The following is a 19,201-nucleotide window of genomic DNA, read 5'->3' as shown; positions in this document are numbered from 1 at the left end:
TGTCATAGCGCAAACCACATTTGTAGACAAGTGATTCCCTTTTTTAGTTTTCATATCAGTTAACATAGAAAAACATCTTTCTACGTCTGCGTTTGAATGTGGCAGTGATAAACATATAAATGCAAGTTTCCCAATTTCACCATACTTTAAATTACCTGAAGGAAATTTGAAATTGCTTATGGTATGCCAAAATGTAACGATATCTAATTTCTTTAATTCTTCTTTTTCAGCATCAGATAGTTTTGCAGCCAAGTGATGCCATTGGTCAATTGCCATTGCACCGTTCACTTTCGACGGAAACTGTTCTACAATAACTTCTACTTGATTAGCGTGTTCACTACTATCTAAAGCTACAGCTGGATGTAAAAAATTTAAAGCATCCACAAACTTATCATTAAATGGAAGTCTCTTTATTGCCTCTTTATACGCTACTTTATAAAATGACTGTATATTTGTATAGAATTCTGTTACTACGTTTTCTATCTCGGGATTACTTGCTTTTAAACTTTCTATTAATGTGCTTGTTTTTGTCCCAATATGAATCTCATGTAACGGCAAGAGTATACTATCATCATCTACATTTAATTCTCCAAAATTATCATCGTTGAAAGACTCACGTTTAACAATAGCAGATGCTAATAATCTAATCAATTCTTTGCATTCTTTAGTTATTGTATGTACTAAAATATTATTAGATTGGAATGAAATGTTGAAATTATAAAATTCATGTAATATGTAATCTAAAAATTGTAAATACGGTTTCGTAAAATCACTTGTCAGTTGTTGAAAAATATCGTCTTTATCTAATATGATCTTTTCTCTTGATTTTTCCTCAGCAAATATTCCATACAATGCATTCCATTGTTCTAAAATTCTTCTTATACATTTGGCTTGCGCTAACCACCTAGTTTTAGATGGGCGTAAAATCTTTGCTTTCTCTACCCGCATCAATGTTTGTACATCACGTAAAAGTGCTGCCTTTTTCGGACTGAACGCAAAATATTTGTATATATCTTGTAACCCTTTGTCGACGTAAGAGGGTATGCATTTAGCAGCATGTACTGCGATTAGATGTATATTGTGGCATAAACATGGAAATGCTAGAATTTCACTATTGCTCTTCTTAAATCTGCTCATTAAAGAATTGTGACTTCCTATCATTACATTTGCATTGTCTACTCCTACCCCCACTACATTATTGACAGACAAATCTAACTTATTTAAGCTATTTATAATACACTTAAATATATTGTCGGCAGTCGCATCTTTAACACCAATTAAGTCTAACATATGAGTTTCTAAATTCTTGTCGTTTATGAATCTCAGTAAAATACTTAAATGTTTAACATTTGAAATATCTGTGCTCTCGTCTACAATGAGAGAAAAATATTTATCTTTTACTGCTGCTTTTATATTGGAAAGTAGATACTTATTTATGACATTTGTAATGATAGCTTTTGTTTTAGTTTTTCCTAATGTCAAGCAGTGCGCTATTTGTGAGTCTGTAAATATCATTTGATTTAATTTATTCCACGATTGTAAAATTCTAAAGCTAAGGTTGTGCTCAACTGCAAATATACAGTATCTAATTTCTGCTTTCTTAATTTTCTTAGTATAATCTTCACCAGCTGAACTCGTACCTGCTGTCCCTTCCGTGGATTTGCGCATTTTTATTTTGTGATGAAGAGTATTTGCGTGTTTTCTCTTCGAAGGCATCTCACGGAAGGCAAAGCATGCACCTCTGTCTTCATGGTTCCTCAACCACGCGGACATTTTTGGGTCTTCTAGCCATTTATCGACGTAACCTCGTGGTTTTTTAAATGGAATGCCTCTGCAGCTGCTGTCCCTGCTGCAGCTGCTGCTGCTGTCCCTGCTGTAGCTGCTGCTGCTGTTGCTGCTGCTATCGTCGTTGTCACTCACATCTTGTTGATCAATATCTATGTACATAAAATATTCATTGCTATTATATATCCTAAGTAACTATTCTTTTAGTTATGATTAAATTACTAAAAGTGAATACCCTATGGGCAAAGAAATATTATTATACATACTGTGGAGGAACTAATGAAATAGGAACGAGTCAGTAATATGTTTCCTCAACACAAGTTTATTTGAGACAAAGATCAGGGTACGATGAGAGAGTAATGTTGTCTCTACAACGGTTTGATTTTTAAATATTGTACTACACGATGTAAACTTTTTTGGGAAGCTAGAGCAATTAGTTTACTACTGGATGTGAAAAGAAGTTTATCCAAAAATTGCGATTGATCGGAATTGTAGAAAAAATGGTAAAAGTTGCATTTTACAACTTTTCTATGTGGGCCTACCCAGACAGCCAAAATCCTTGATTCTGTCCAGGTCACAAATGCGCGTGAGGGCTCGTAGTGTTCCCTGGACACGGATCTTGGCACATGATGTCGTTGCCACAATCCGGGATATCGTGCCCAGTTTAACGATCGGGCCGTTGTAAGAGGGCAGCACATAGCCGCACTATGTGGAAATGATAAGGACACGGAGCAGGAATTAGAGAACGCCACGTTGACGGACACAACCGTTCCACACGGAGTCTCGGAACGAAGAGAGTGAGAGGGTTCGGCGGCGCCAACGGCTTCCGCCGATCCCCACTCTGCACATATATGGGAGTGGGGGAAGCGAGTCCCCACAACTAACTCTTCCTTTTTACTTATTTTGTACGCATTCAAGGCGGGAAAATTAAATGATAGATTTTATTTATTGTAGTATTTGTAGTAGTTTTCCTAGACTGCGGATCTTTATGCAAAATAAAAATTGTCTGCATCGATTGCAAGAGATAGAAACTAAATTGAATGTTACTTTTTCCCTCTTAACGGGTCTTTATGCAAAAAAATTCTCGTCGTATAAGGGAAAAGAAAATTGATATTTTTTTATTTTTTAATACGCCGCAGGGGGGGAGTTTGTGAAGACATAGGGACTGTGATAGGGACAATGACACAAGGAGTAATATAAATATTATAATTTTTTATTATTACTATGCTTTATTATTGGAAATTACAAAAATTTACAATCTTTACATGGACCTAAATCTACAGAGTGAGTCACCTAACTTTTGCGCCTCAAATATCTTTGTTGTTTCGAAAGATACGTAAAATATGGTAAAGACAAAGTTGAATGGTACAATGGGGCTGACACGATGCTAACAAAATTTTGTTTTTATGTCATTTTTTTAGAGATATCAAGGTCATCTTGACTTTTTTAAATGGAATGAGGTATTTTTTAATACATCAATCGATGCAGCTGGACATTCGTTATAAAAGAGTACTAACCTATGTACAGTCAGCGGCAATAATAAGTGGACACCCTTAAAAATCGCACAACTTTTTAGAAATTGGTCCAAAGGACTTGAATTCTTTTAAGATGTTAGACCGGCTAGTTCGCTAGAGAATAAGTAAACAAAAATTTATTACGATTGCAATTGGTAGTAATTATACAAAATATTAAAAAATGATGTTTTGACAACTTTTTTATCTGGGCCTGTAACGATAATTTAAAAAATGCGTTTTATAGATTTCGGTAACTTATATGCATACTGAAAATTTCATCGAAATCGGTCAACATTGCAATGAGCTACATACGTTTAAAGATGAGAGCTTAAGGGTGAAAGTCGCAGATTTTCAGCCTTGCCAGGGCATTTCGTCCTTACGTGATCATCTTTAAACGTTTGTAGCTCATTGCAATGTTGACCGATTTCGATGAAATTTTCAGTATGCATATAAGTTACCGAAATCTATAAAACGCATTTTTTAAATTGTCGTTACATGCCCAGATAAAAAAGTTGACAAAACATCATTTTTTAATATTTTGTAAACGTTACACAAGTATGTAAACGCTAACGTCTTAGTACGACAGTAATGGTGTTTTAGAGTTATTTAAATTGAAATATCTCGTGAACTACTAACTTTTCGACATACATAGGTTAGTACTTTTTTTACATCAAATGTCCAGCTGGATCGATTGATGTATTCAAAAATACCTCATACCATTTAAAAAAGTCAAGATGACCTTGATATCTCTAAAAAAATGACATAAAACAAAATTTTTTTGGCATCGAGTCAGCCCCATTGTACCATTCAACTTTGTCCTTACCATATTTTACGTATCTTTAGAAAAACAAAGATATTTGAGGTACAAACGTTAGGTGACTCATCCTGTATATATTGTGATTATTACACGTTGTTGCCTCTGCTTCCCCAAACTTGTGGCCCGTAGTACGTTCTGGCATAGGCGGGATACCTAAAAAATACAAAGAAAATCAGTAATGTACAATATATGTATGTGCGTTGAATGGCATAATTAGATATACGTACCACGCGAAAAATTAGAGGTCTTCCTCTTCCCCGGTTGCCGCAGCTTCCTTCTCCTCCTTCCTTGGATAGCACATTATATTTTTCCTCCGTTCTGTAAATTAGATTTTCAATTACACAGTGAGTAAATGTGAGTATTTAATCTTCTTCGCTTATTTCTCATCTCAACGAATTTTCTAATTTCTGGTGCTACAATTACAAAAGGTCTTCTGATGTTTTTCATCAACTAATATATCTAACTGATTCAAATATTGCAATGATATTAATAAAAAATCGATTAAAGTTGAACGACAAACAAGAGAATGTACTACCAGAAATGAAAAAATTCCATGATGAGAAGCAAGTGAAGAAGATTAAATACTTGCCTTACTGAATTGATTTTAGCCATCATTTTGCCGATTTAGAATATTGTTAAGCTAATTCTAATCTGAATGGGTCAAATCTGAATTGTGTTGGATTTGTCTAAAGTGATAAATGATAATGAAACAGGTGTGTTTCGTCGTCGTTCGGCTTCCTCGCGTTCGGGCTCCTTGGTGTTGAACAGCTCGCCGACCCAGGGTTCTAAACGACAAGTGGAGTGACGACGCGAGGAACGGAGTCGGTACGGGTGAAATAACTGAGATGAGTCGGTTGCGGGTAAATAAATTATACTCGCTGCCTTTCGGACGCGTAAGCTACGGTGCCTCAGGATACGGTTCCTCAGGATATAGTGCACGGTGATAGTGCTACGGTGCCCGTGAGTTTAAAACGTGTGACCGTGAGAGTACTACCTGTAAGAGGCGTAGGGTGCAGGCAGGATGGACAGGCGTAGGGTTAGATCGCGACTGTCGTCGTGATCTCCCTACCTAGGCCGGGTTGTAGTGGTCCTTCGATGTCCGTGACGCACGGGTCATCGAAGTTCCTCCGGACAGTCGTTCAGGGAGTTCGGTCAAGGTGACGCACCTTGTCTGGCTCGACTGGCCTCGTGGGCGACTCGCCTCACGAGGGTGACTTTCTAGGCGGTTCTTAGGCGACGTCGAAGGGTGACGCACCACTTCTAGTTCGGCCGATTTCGTGGACGACGCGTCTCACGAAATATATCGGTGACGCACCGGGTATGTTCGAGGTGGAGTACAACTCGCACCAGCGGAGCGACAGGATAACTGGACAGGAGGTTCTCCGACGAAGTCAAAGGGTGACGCACCGCTTCTTGTTCGTCGGCTCTCGGAGGCGACGCGCCTGGCGAAAGTGACCGGTGACGCACCGGGTGTTCGAGGTGGAGCACAGCTCGCACCAGCGGAAGTACAGGATAACTGGACAGGAGGTTCTCCAACGAAGTCAAAGGGGTGACGCACCACTTCTTGTTCGCTGTCTCTCGGAGGCGACGCGCCTAACGAAAGAGACCGGTGACGCACCGGGTGTTCGAGGTAGAGCACGGCTCGTACCAGCGGAACCAGGATGCCGATAACGGCGGAGACGTGGACAACGGTTACAGGTAGAATACTCAGAGCACTGGAATATCGCACGAGGTGATTCCCGGATGGCTACTGGTAGACTCAGGTGATTTTAGTCTGTTCGCGACGGCTTTTATAGGAACGGTTCGGTGGTAAGGGACGGTGGTGCGGTGCGGTATTTTGATGGTGACGTATACCTTCTTCTGAACGGTATTTTGGAAGTTTGATTTGGATTCCCGTTGGAATACGGGCCTGGGTGCGGGGTACGTGCGGTACAGGCGGTGTTGTTGTTATGACAGGAGGCCGGTGGTACGTTACTAGATTCGCGTCGTCGTGTATAACCGGTGGAGGTGTGACAGGGGTTTGTTCGTAACAGGCCTACGTTATGTAGGTCTGTTACAATAATAATGATAATGAAAAGAGAGAGTGATAAAGTGATAAAAAAAAGTGATAAAGAAATAAACAATTTACTATTTTGGACTCTACATTGAAGTGAACATACTCGCCCCGTAGCACCTCATACGTGATGGCACATGGCACCAGTGATGCCAGAATCATGGGTCGTGGGTTTTTTCCCCTCCGCTCGCTCAGCCGACTCGACCCCCCACTCTAACGCACCGTCGTCGCCAGGTTGCTTCTACTGCGCACGCGCTACACGAACGTATCTCTACTCTGTCCGTGTGAGTGCCTGTTCGATTGCACGCGCGCTACACACACCAGCGTACCTCTACTCCAGTAGTCGGCACGGAGGAGACTCTGCAGGCCGTTTTCGGCTCGCGCCGCCTCTTTTCACCGACCGCACGTCCCGTTCCCCGTAACGGCCCTAGTCCTCGAGGCAGCTCAGGCCCGTACCTATCCCAGACCGTATGAACTGCGCGTGGCGCAGTAGGGCGACACCCGTATCAATAGGTTTCCACATTACAATTGAGGTACTATTGTAAATGCGTTTTTTTATGTGGTTTCCCCTGTAGGCCTATTCCACTCTGTTGCATGACAATTTCTGAAACTAACTTTGAACAATAAACACGGAAAAGATATATATATATATATATATATATATATACATATAACTTTGACAAATACTTCGATAACCGTTTCACTGATTTCGATTCCCTTAAAAATTATTTCAGACTATTTCAGAACCCCCTCGCGGCCATAATCGAAGAACAAGCTTCCGAGTATCAAGAGGAACTTCGCGATTTTCATCAAAAAGTTCCTCTGAAGACTAGGGAAGAAAACAGTGTCGAATTTTTTAAAATATTAAATGAATCAAGATATCCTCTCCTCAGAAATTTCGCACTGAGAATTTTTTCAATGTTCGGATCGACATATCTGTGCGTATGTTCGTTTTATAAAATGCGGAATATTAAATCGGAAAAGCGCACCCGGTTGAATGACGCTTCTTTATCGTCTGCGATGCGAGCCGCGACATCTAATCTTTCATTTGATATATCTGATATTCCGAGTACATCTAAACGTCCACGAAGAAGTTTGTCTGAATGACTGTTTAAAATTTTGCCAATGGAATTAAGAAGTAGTTTTCTCTCTCTCTCTCTCTCTTCCGCATTTATTGTTCAAAGTTAGTTTCAGAAATTGTCATGCAGCAGAGTGGAATAGGCCTACAGGGGAAACCACATAAAAAAAACGCATTGACAATAGTACCTCAACGGTAATGTGGAAACCTATTGATACGGGTGTCGCCCTAATGCGCCACGCGCAGTTCATATAGTCTGGGATATGTACGCGCCTGAGGACTAGGGCCGTTACGGAGAGCGAGACGTGCGGTGGGAAAAGGAGGCGGCGCGAGCCGAGAGCGGCCTGCAGAGTCTCCTCCGTGCCGACCACTGCTCTACTCTGTCCGTGTGCGCTGCTTGTGCGCTTGCGCCAGCCACAATCTATTTTTAGCACTCTCCATCCACATCCACGCCTGCTTGACGGAAACGAAACTGAATCTGAAATTCGGCCGTCGCACAGTGCGGACAAATGGCCTAATATTCGGCACTTCTCTAAATTTGGTTATTAATGTATATATAGGTAATTTTTTTACAGAAAATGATATTTACCAATATAATTAATAAATTTATTAAGAAATTAACAATTTTTATTTAAACAAAAATATATTTTTAAAAACTAACATATTTAAAACGAAATTAATAATAAATGAACCATATTTAATATTAATAATAATAAACTTAGACAAATTATAATAGTATAAACAAAACTAACAAACTTAACAAAACGCTATTCGCTATCCGAGTCATCCTCGGTACTTTGAATGTGATCCAAAATGAATCATTCAATCCCGTGATCTTGCACATTTCTGATTAAATATTGATGAATTTCAGTAAAATCGCAAGATTTGCTTTTTGTTGTCGTTTCTCGAGATATTTCAATCTCTTCAGATAAATCGTCCACCCTGTATAATTATTGCAAAATTGTATTATGCATAAAAATGATTATTATATGATTATTAATAACAATTTCCACCCTAATACGCATTTTTTGCAAAAGAAATGTATTTCATATCGTGATATACACGAATATTGAATTTTTCTGTGGCGGACAAATGGCAAAATTTTGTACAAAAATCCAGTTTACGAATGTGTATGTATTGGTAATTATTCGCAGAAAATGAAATTTAACGATATAACTAATAAATTTAAAAAGAAATTAACGAATTTTCCACAATACAACATAAAGGCAAGGTACGGGCACTTATTAAAAAGTTTATAAAATTAAGAGTAGCAGTTAGTTGCAGGCTAAACTATGAAATTCTTAAACTACAACAAGTAATATATCCGAATATGTCAAAATCTCAGGATATTTTTTGCCTTTCTCGAGATATGTTAATTTGAAGTTTTATATGCAAGTAATAAATAAAACCACCGTTGAAAATTTATACAAAAAATAAATCTACTTTATTAAATGTAAAAAGAATGCATATACCTTGGTGAGCATTTTCCATTATACAGAATTATTATTGCAACACTGATTTACAATTAATGTAATATTATTTGATTTTTTGGACTCTAGAGAGTGCGACACATGGTAAAATTTTTTATAAAAATCTAAATTTGGTTACTAATGTCAATGCAATAGTAATTATTCACAAAAAAAAATGTAACAATAATATTAATAAATTAAAAAAAAAAAATTAACAATATTTATGCATAAAAATTATTGTTATATGATTAATAATATCAATTACCACCTAATAAAACGTTTTGCCAAAGGAATTTATCGTACATCGTGATATACACGCGTAGTGAGATATGCCACGTTTGTCCGCACTGTGCGTCGAGCCGTCGAGCGTATCAATCGCAATCTGGAGCTAGTCTTCGAGTCGCCGCGTGCAGCGAGTTTTATTTTTATTTTTCATTACTTTTTTAATTACATTTTTTAACCTTCCAAAAAATTTAAATATATATTATATGTATATTCGTAAGTTTGAACCCTTTATCTCAACCAGAAGGGTAGTGAAAGGGTAAAAACTAATTATTGGTTTTTCCCACATTTTCCCTATTTAATGGTATACTTAAAAATTCTAGAAAAATTCTACAAAATTGTAGATATTATTCCCTATGATTGTGAATTTTTTCAGATTTTTTGCAAATAGTAAGTATGAAAAATCGTATAGTCGGATATAAGATGGTCAAAAGAGCTCATCCAAATTAATTTTTAATCACACGTTCAATAAAAATCACATGTTCAATAAAAAATTACGAAAAAATTCATGAACATTCTGCCTAATAGCATACACGCGATTGAGACCAATTTCAAACTTTTTGGTTGTAAATAGCCAATGGGTATAGCCGGATAAGGTAGTCAAAAATACCCTTGAACCGAATTTTATCGACAATGTGCCATTCGATAGAACACAAAAAAAAACATACTGTGCAAAATGTCAACCCTGTATCTCGATCGGGAGGGTAGTTATGGGGTAAAATCGAAAAATCAGTTTTGAGCCTATTTTCCCGAGTTAATGACGTTTAGAAATTCTGAAAAAAATCTGACACATGTCAAGAGAACCCAAATACATACTTTGCAATTAGTTTCAGATTTTTAAAAGGGAAATCCTGCTTGTAAAAAATCAAAAACCTCAAAAAAATCGAAAAAATGCAGATTTCACATGGAAGTTCTAGAGTGTCCACATTTATATTTTTACAGTAGCAGTATATTGTTATAAGTATTGTTCATGAATTTTTTCAGATTTTTTGGTTTGGTGCGCCGTTGTTAAAAAAAATAAAAACCGATTTTTTCGACGTTTTTTCCGCGAAGAACTAAGCTAACCTTAAAATTGTTACGTTCTATTTATTCTGTAAGTCTATCAGGCTCTGATAAACCTTGAGCATTCTACAGAAGTAATTAAAAAATGAAATCAACTTAATTAATATTTCTACAGTATAGACATTACATCTAGAAATATAAATCACGTTTCCAACAATTCAGTTGGCTCAGTGCGTTAGGCGTTCGATTGTGGACCGGCCTATGCTAGGTTCGCGCCCGTCGTAGGTCTATTTTTTTTATTTCATCAATTCTCTTCTTTTTTATATCTGACTTCACACTAGTCAAGGATATTTTTGTAGAATTCTTTTACAAGCAATATTGAAATATTTAAAAAGTATTTTAAGGTAAAATACACCAAATATAGTAGTTGTGTCTAACAGAGTCGTAAGGCGAGTAAAGAAAAGAAAAGGTAAACGTATAAAGGTGAACAAAGGTAAAAGTTAATGAAACATCAAAAGTTTGTCATTCTAAATATGCTTTTATAGATCCGTTAGTTTATGAATGTTGAAGTTCAACGTCTATATATTTTAATAGCCAGCCGAATCACACAAAACTCAACGTCAGCTCGTCTTTAAATTAATGGTTAATTTAACACCAACGTCAATCGTGACGATACAACAATATCTCAGCGGAATTTCGTAACCGATTCTACAACTCACGTGTTTTTCGCTGCGAGGTCGCACACAAGAAGGAAGAAGAGGCAGGCGAACAACCAACATATATGTTATGTACACAATGTGCACATTCGTTCCATCTGCTGTATTATTGGCGTACCTCTTCCTCACTTACGCCATAATTTTCGTGTGTGGAAGGCGGGCTAATTAAATGTATACCTCAACACTCCCTCTCGCATTACACACACGATCATTTTACAGAACAAAATTTAACAAAAAAGTACAATCAATTCATACCCCATCGCGCTCTAATATTCAAGAAGGTTTCCTTTGGTAACGGTTTCGTAAGAGGGTCTGCTAACTGATTTTCGCTCTGTACATACTGAACATCAATATTACCGTTTTTGTATTGATCGCTTGTATAAAAGAATTGTGTTTCTATATGTTTGGTGCTCTTAATTGATTCCGGATTTTTAACAATCGTTATCGCACGCTGATTATCACACATTATATGAGTAGGCGTCCTTAAATTGTACTCTAGTTCAGCCAGTAGTTTTCTGGTCCAAATAATGTGTTTCGTTGCAGAACACAGTGCGACAAATTCTGCCTCAGTTGTCGATGTAGTTGTTACCGTTTGACGTTTCGAACTCCAGGCAATTGGATGATCATTTAACAAACATAGCCAACCAGTCGTGCTTCGTCTAGTATCTCTGTCTCCTGCCCAATCTGCATCGCAATATGCAGTCATCTCAAATTGATTTGATCCTGCAGAAAAAGTTATACCATAATTTTCAGTACCCTTTAAATATTTGAATACTTTGACCACTCCATTCCAGTGTTCTCGCTGAGGATTCTCGAGAAATCTGCTTAAAACTCCAGTAATATAGGCCAGATCCGGTCTGGATGCGATCATTAGAAACATTAATGAACCTACTGCTTCTCGATATGGATAATATTGACCTTCACTATTATTATTATCGCCTTTTGCGAAATGTAAACCTGGATCAACTGGAATGGAAACAGACGCACAATTATCAAAATTAAATCTTTTGAGTATTTTTGACGTATAGGCACTTTGATGTATTTTTATTGTCCCGTTAGCTTCATTTTTGTGTATTTGTAAACCGACAAAAAATTGTGCCTCTGAAAAGATAATTTGAAAATTAGTTCTCAAACGTTTTAACAAATTGTTTATAGAATTTACATCATTTCCGCAAACAAGTCCATCATCAACATAGAGTGCCAAATACAGTCTTTCACCCTTTTCAGTTACTTTGAAAAACACACAAGGATCAGCAGCACATTGTTTCATTCCAAAGTTCATCAAGAAATCTACAATTTTCTTATTCCATTGTCTGGGTGCCTGCTTCAAGCCATACAAACTTCGTTTCAAAAGACACACTCGGCTGTCCTCTGCAAATCCGTATGGTTGCTCCATGTAAACCTTCTCGTTCAATTCTCCATGTAAAAACGCCGTTTTCACATCAAATTGGTAAATCTTCATATTCCAAGCTGCAGCAATTGATAATAGCAATCTGACAGAGTCAAATTTAACCACCGGTGCGAAAGTTTCTTGATAATCGATACCCTTTACTTGAGAGTATCCTTTTATAACCAATCTGGCCTTGTACTTGTCTATTTCACCATTTGCCTTATATTTTCTTCTAAAGACCCATCTATTTCCAATTACATGCATATCTTTTGTTCTGGATACGAGTGTCCATGTATTGTTTTGTTTTAAAGCATGAAGCTCTTCATTTACTGCCTGAATCCACTTTTCAGCATCCTTTGCCTCCAAGGCTTCTTCAAGATTTACTGGTTCTACTTGAGCCATAAATGTTTCAGCCAGAGTTGCTTCTGAATCATTAGTTCCTTTGGGAGACTTGTTTCGCAAATTGTAAGGATCTCGTGGAATCGGCAAACGTGGATTTCTGTATTTTGAAGGAGTATCATAAGATTGTTCACTGCTTCCCTCTTTAACTAACTTTTCATCCAGATTTCTTGTTGCTTTTTCATTTTCTTCTTTCTCGTTCAGTTCTTCAATGTTTTCTAGGCTAACATGATGAGAATTATTGTCTTCATTGAAGACGACGTCTCTTCGTACTAAAACCTTCTTTGTTCTAGAATTAAATACTCTGTAAGCTTTGCAACCTTCGCTGTATCCAAGAAACAGACACTTTTCAGAGTTGGTTTCCCATTTTGTTCGGTTTTCTTTTGGAATATGTGCATAACACTCACTTCCAAACACTCTAAGGTGTGACACAGATGGCTTTTCTCCATGCCATTTTTCAAAAGGTGTAATTCCTCCTATTGTTTCTGATGCTGTTCGGTTTTTGATATATACAGCTGTATTTACAGCCTCTGCCCAAAAGTATCTTGGAAGATTTTTGGCATGTAACATGGCTTTTGCGGCATCAATCTCTGTTCTATTCTGCCGCTCAATGAAACCATTTTGTTGTGGAGCTCTGGGTGTGGTTACCTCGTGTTTAATACCCTTCGACAGTAAAAATTTCTTTACTTCAGCATTACAAAATTCTTTTCCTCCATCAGTCCTTAGCCGTTTTATTTGTTTATTTTCTGCTAGAACTTCGGCATAAAATTCTTGCAATTTATCTGCAACATCGGATTTGTATTTCAGAAAATAAACGAAACAATACCTGGAACAATCATCCTTAATAAGTAGAAAGTAATCTGATCCTCCTATAGACTGAGTACTCATCTTTCCGCAAACATCTGCATGAAATAGTTCACCAGGGATTTGTGATCGTCGCGCTTGATTTTTCGGGAAACTTCTTCTGTGTTGTTTTCCAAGAACACAACCTTTACAAAATGGATCTTCCTCTGTCAGACCAACAATGTTTAGTCCTTCAACTGCATGTTGCCGATGCATTTGTCTCAAGGTTCTGTAATTTACATGTCCTAGGCGTTCGTGCCACATCATAGGAGAATTGCACGCTGCTAAGTTTGCCTGTATTATTCTTGCAGGACTGACCTTTAATTTATACAAGTTTCCATCTCTTACTCCAGTAATGATTGTTTTTCCATTTCTTTCAAGTCTCATTGTATTTCCTCCCTCTTCAAAGGTAACTTTGGTACCTCTCATAGTTGTTTGATAAACAGACAATAAATTTTTCTCTATTTGTGGAACGTATAGGACATCCTTGATAGTGTGTGTTCGAACAATACCATCATCTCCTTGAATCTGAACATCCACGTCGCCTTTTCCACGTGCATCGATCTTTTCACCATTTCCAACCTTTACACAACAAGATTTTTCCGGATATGATTCAAAATTCTTAAACCAGTCGTTCTGAAAAGACATGTGATGCGTTGCACCTGAATCTGCAAACCACACGTTATGATGTTCCTTGGAACATTCAGCAGTTAATAAAAATGGATCATTGTTCGAGTTTCCATCAAATCCAACGGAATACCTTTCATTTTTCACAGGTCCTTGTGCCATAAAGGAGCGTTGATTTTGGGTGTCTGGGTAATCTCGAGCTTTCTTTCGACATTCCCTTGCCCAATGTCCTGGTATTTTACAATAGTTACACTTTCCTGGACGTTTCTGAGAATTTCCTGTATTTCTCTTGAAATTATAAGAGCTTGAATCATTGTTATAATTTTTTGACTCATAATTTGAATTTTTCTCACCTCTTTGATTATAACTCGGCTGACGAAATTTGCCTCTCACGAGCAGGGCTGTCTCAACGCTGGTTTCCTCCTTTGATCTACTGCACAATATTGCTTCCTCGTTTACTAAATGATCTGTTAATCTATCAACCGTTTGGTCCCGTTTCGGAACTGCATACCAAGCAGTTCGAACATTATCAAATTGCGGAGAAAGTCCACTTAATATTTTGGCTATAATTACTGGCTCCTTCTGTTCAAGGTCCATATCCTTTAGACGTTGAGTGAGGGATACTATTCGTGCGATGAAGTCCGCCATTTTCTCATTTTCCTCCATTGTAGCATTGATAAATCTATCGAGTAGAACCTGCACGGATTGATCACTTTTTTCTGAATGCACAGTACGTAATCTTGCCCACATACTTGCTGCTGTAGAGCAATCGGATAAATACTTTAACTGTTCTAACTCTAGACCTCGCATCAGGAATGCTTGTGCTTCAGCATCCTTTTCATCATAAAGTTTGCTATTTTCTGTAGTTCGTTGTACACTACCGAGAATATATGGTTTCAATTTATTTTCCGTCATGAAGATTTCCATTTGTCTACGCCACAATTGGTAATTATGACCGTTGAATCGATGTATTTGAAACAGACGTTGCTCACTGACCTTCATTTCTCTTATCTATTTATTTCTACCTTTTGCGTTAAATTTGCTTGAAATTCTCTTCCAGGATTTGAACACTTTGAGAAGAAATGAATTTGAATTTCAATATGTAATCTAGATAGAATCTATTAAGTAAAGAAAGCAACTAACTAAATTAATAAATCTAGATTCTTCTATAGCCACGTGGCTGGGCCCATAACCTGTTGAAGTTCAACGTCTATATATTTTAATAGCCAGCCGAATCACACAAAACTCAACGTCAGCTCGTCTTTAAATTAATGGTTAATTTAACACCAACGTCAATCGTGACGATACAACAATATCTCAGCGGAATTTCGTAACCGATTCTACAACTCACGTGTTTTTCGCTGCGAGGTCGCACACAAGAAGGAAGAAGAGACAGGCGAACAACCAACATATATGTTATGTACACAATGTGCACATTCGTTCCATCTGCTGTATTATTGGCGTACCTCTTCCTCACTTACGCCATAATTTTCGTGTGTGGAAGGCGGGCTAATTAAATGTATACCTCAACAATGGACAAGTATCGGAACATCTGCTTTCACTGTGAAATATTTCATTAGCAACCCTGAGTGGTACATACACAACAATTGCTGTTCCGCATAAGAGACGAGGTACCAAATTGAATGCCTCAAAAGAAGTAAACAACAATAGAGCCATTTCTACAACTTGAATTTCTTTCTTTTCTCTATAACAAAGTATTTAAAACTCGAAGACACATAAATGGAATTACTGCTGAGTTCCTGCCAGGAACTTCGAGTACTGCCAGAAGTTCCTCCAATTTTCAACATAAATAAATCTTTCAATTCATCGATAAAATAAAATATGCTTTACAGAAAACACGATAAAATGAAACTGAGATACTTAAGATCCGCACAAGCTATGTATGTATTATAATTTTTTTGCGAATTCCACCTTAAAATATTTTTTTTTAACTTCCCGATTTTATAGGGAAGTTATTGTAATGACCCCGAAAATCGAAAATCGATTTTTTAGCAGATCTTCACGTTTCATGGTCATTGCAGTCATTTTAGACTATTTTCAGCAAAATGTTCGTATGTGTGTGTGTGTGTGTGTGTGTGTGTGTGTGTGTGTGTGCGTGCGTATGGCCGTTTCTATGTAATCAAATTTTTCGTTAACGTTTTCAGAGAAAGTAACAACGCCATCAGGATGATGAATGATGCAATCGATGTGCCCCGCTGTAACTTAGAGCTGATTAGATCTTGGTCCATTTTGGTCAAGTAGTTTTTTAGTTTTTTTAGTTTTTTCGAAAGAAGTTCATTCAACAATGCAATTTATACGAGAGAACGGAAAGTTTCCACCGAAGAAACAAACGTAATTACACAAAAAATTTTTTTTCAATTATTTTAAAATTTTAAAATTTTAAAATAACCCTCTAGTTAATATGTAGATATTGCTTCTAAAAGAAATCTACAAACACACCATTGATTATTATATAGTCAGACATAAAAAAAAAGAATTAATCAAGTAAAAAAAATGTATACCTATGCCGGGAGCGAACCTAGGATAAGCAGATCAACAGTCGAACGCCTAACGCGCTTTTTTTTTAAACATGTTTATTGAATATATTAGTACAATCAGAGTTAACAGGAGTCAACAAAAATAATAAAAATCTCCACACAGTATTGCTATGTTAAGCTGACTGTTCGCTCGCGTGCGAATCTCGGTGCTTGACAAATCTTTGGACGGTGGAAGAATAAATAGGAACTGTGTAACGGTTGGATTACTTGTAAGCTGAGGCGCCTTAACGGATAATGGAAGGGAGAATGGGGAAAAAGTTTTATTAAAAAAAAACCCCTTAACAGTCTTTGATATAGGATGTTTGCTTAAGTACTACTTAGGGACTAACTTATTACTAACAACGATATATACATATTGTATACATATGTATAATATTAGGTAGCTACCGTGCCACGGTACAATATGATGATGTTGAGTTTTACATGTAGATCTCTCAAGTCATTTAAGTGGCCCTAGTGTGATGTTGAGCACTATAATTTTCCGCTCGAGTAGCTCACGCATGTGAGTGTCATTTGGTGAGAGCCACCAGCATTTTTTTTTTATCTAGTCGATGAAAATCTTAATGATCTTTCCTAGGTATGAACGCCTAACGCACTGAGCCAACTGAATTGTTGGAAACGTGATTTATATTTCTAGATGTAATGTCTATACTGTAGAAATATTAATTAAGTTGATTTCATTTTTTAATTACTTCTGTAGAATGCTCAAGGTTTATCAGAGCCTGATAGACTTACAGAATAAATAGAACGTAACAATTTTAAGGTTAGCTTAGTTCTTCGCGGAAAAAACGTCGAAAAAATCGGTTTTTATTTTTTTTAACAACGGCGCACCAAACCAAAAAATCTGAAAAAATTCATGAACAATACTTATAACAATATACTGCTACTGTAAAAATATAAATGTGGACACTCTAGAACTTCCATGTGAAATCTGCATTTTTTCGATTTTTTTGAGGTTTTTGATTTTTTACAAGCAGGATTTCCCTTTTAAAAATCTGAAACTAATTGCAAAGTATTTATTTGGGTTCTCTTGACATGTGTCAGATTTTTTTCAGAATTTCTAAACGTCATTAACTCGGGAAAATAGGCTCAAAACTGATTTTTCGATTTTACCCCATAACTACCCTCCCGATCGAGATACAGGGTTGACATTTTGCACAGTATGTTTTTTCTTGGTGCTCTATCGAATGGCACATCGTCGATAAAATTCGGTTCAAGGGCATTTTTGACTATCTTATCCGGCTATACCCATTGGCTATTTACAACCAAAAAGTTTGAAATTGGTCTCAATCGCGTGTATGCTATTAGGCAGAATGTTCATGAATTTTTTCGTAATTTTTTATTGAACATGTGATTTTTATTGAACGTGTGATTAAAAATTAATTTGGATGAGCTCTTTTGACCATCTTATATCCGACTATACGATTTTTCATACTTACTATTTGCAAAAAATCTGAAAAAATTCACAATCATAGGGAATAATATCTACAATTTTGTAGAATTTTTCTAGAATTTTTAAGTATACCATTAAATAGGGAAAATGTGGGAAAAACCAATAATTAGTTTTTACCCTTTCACTACCCTTCTGGTTGAGATAAAGGGTTCAAACTTACGAATATACATATAATATATATTTAAATTTTTTGGAAGGTTAAAAAATGTAATTAAAAAAGTAATGAAAAATAAAAATAAAACTCGCTGCACGCGGCGACTCGAAGACTAGCTCCAGATTGCGATTGATACGCTCGACGGCTCGACGGCCGAATTTCAGATTCAGTTTCGTTTCCGTCAAGCAGGCGTGGATGTGGATGGAGAGTGCTAAAAATAGATTGTGGCTGGCGCAAGCGCACAAGCAGCGCACACGGACAGAGTAGAGGTACGCTGGTGTGTGTAGCGCGCGTGCAATCGAACAGGCACTCACACGGACAGAGTAGAGATACGTTCGTGTAGCGCATGCGCAGTAGAAGCAACCTGGCGACGACGGTGCGTCAGAGTGGGGGGTCGAGTCGGCTGAGCGAGCGGAGGGGAAAAAACCCACGACCCATGATTCTGGCATCACTGCATGGCACTGTCGCGTGGTGTGCCGACAAGCGTTCTCACGCGAAGATTTTGGGAGACATTTGAGCAAAATGAAACCGATCAACCAATATAAATATGTACACATACCTTCCTTTCTTCCTTCCTTCCTTCCACGTAGTGCACGTAATCCAAGTAATCCACGTAATCACATAATCCAAGCAAGTCAATCTAATAGTCAAATAGTCAAATGCCGCAACGCAGACCGCACTCGCGAGTGTAACGTGTAACCACAAAAAATTTCAGTTTATGCATTTATTGAATTTATAGTGTAGGATTAGGTATTTACCAGAAAAAACGTAATGAAAATAAATTCAAAAGGCTCGAAAAAATAATACAATTTAACCAATGTCCTTATCAAAGCATTAGTGATCAAAACATTAAACGACAATATCTCGAAAGTGAAAGTGTGTGCCATGCGGCGTACTCCCGACAACCACAGATATTACGACTAATTACGACCGATCTAAGCGAACGAGAACTTGAGAGACTTGAGAACTGTTGAGAGAACAACTGAAAACTGAACGGCAGTTTCCCCCCTTCCCTGACGTATCGTCGTATCCGTGAGCGGCCGGTGAGGTGCCGACCTGTG

The 19,201-nt window shown here is 37.4% G+C and overlaps 1 long non-coding RNA gene across 1 annotated transcript; it reads right to left on the bottom strand.

Moving 5' to 3' along the window:
- Positions 1-4,147: 4,147 nt before the first annotated feature.
- On the bottom strand, positions 4,148-18,721 carry LOC143219540 (uncharacterized). The gene is made up of 3 exons (XR_013011375.1): positions 18,700-18,721; positions 4,344-4,434; positions 4,148-4,269 (listed from the first exon to the last, which is right to left on the bottom strand). It is a non-coding gene; the product is annotated as an uncharacterized LOC143219540 (long non-coding RNA).
- Between the last annotated feature and the right edge of the window lie 480 nt (positions 18,722-19,201).

Source organism: Lasioglossum baleicum, unplaced genomic scaffold, assembly GCF_051020765.1.
Source record: "Lasioglossum baleicum unplaced genomic scaffold, iyLasBale1 scaffold0047, whole genome shotgun sequence".
NCBI lineage: Eukaryota > Metazoa > Arthropoda > Insecta > Hymenoptera > Halictidae > Lasioglossum > Lasioglossum baleicum.
Note: the sequence above shows the minus strand (reverse complement) of the source record. Positions and strands in the feature narration are given on the sequence as shown.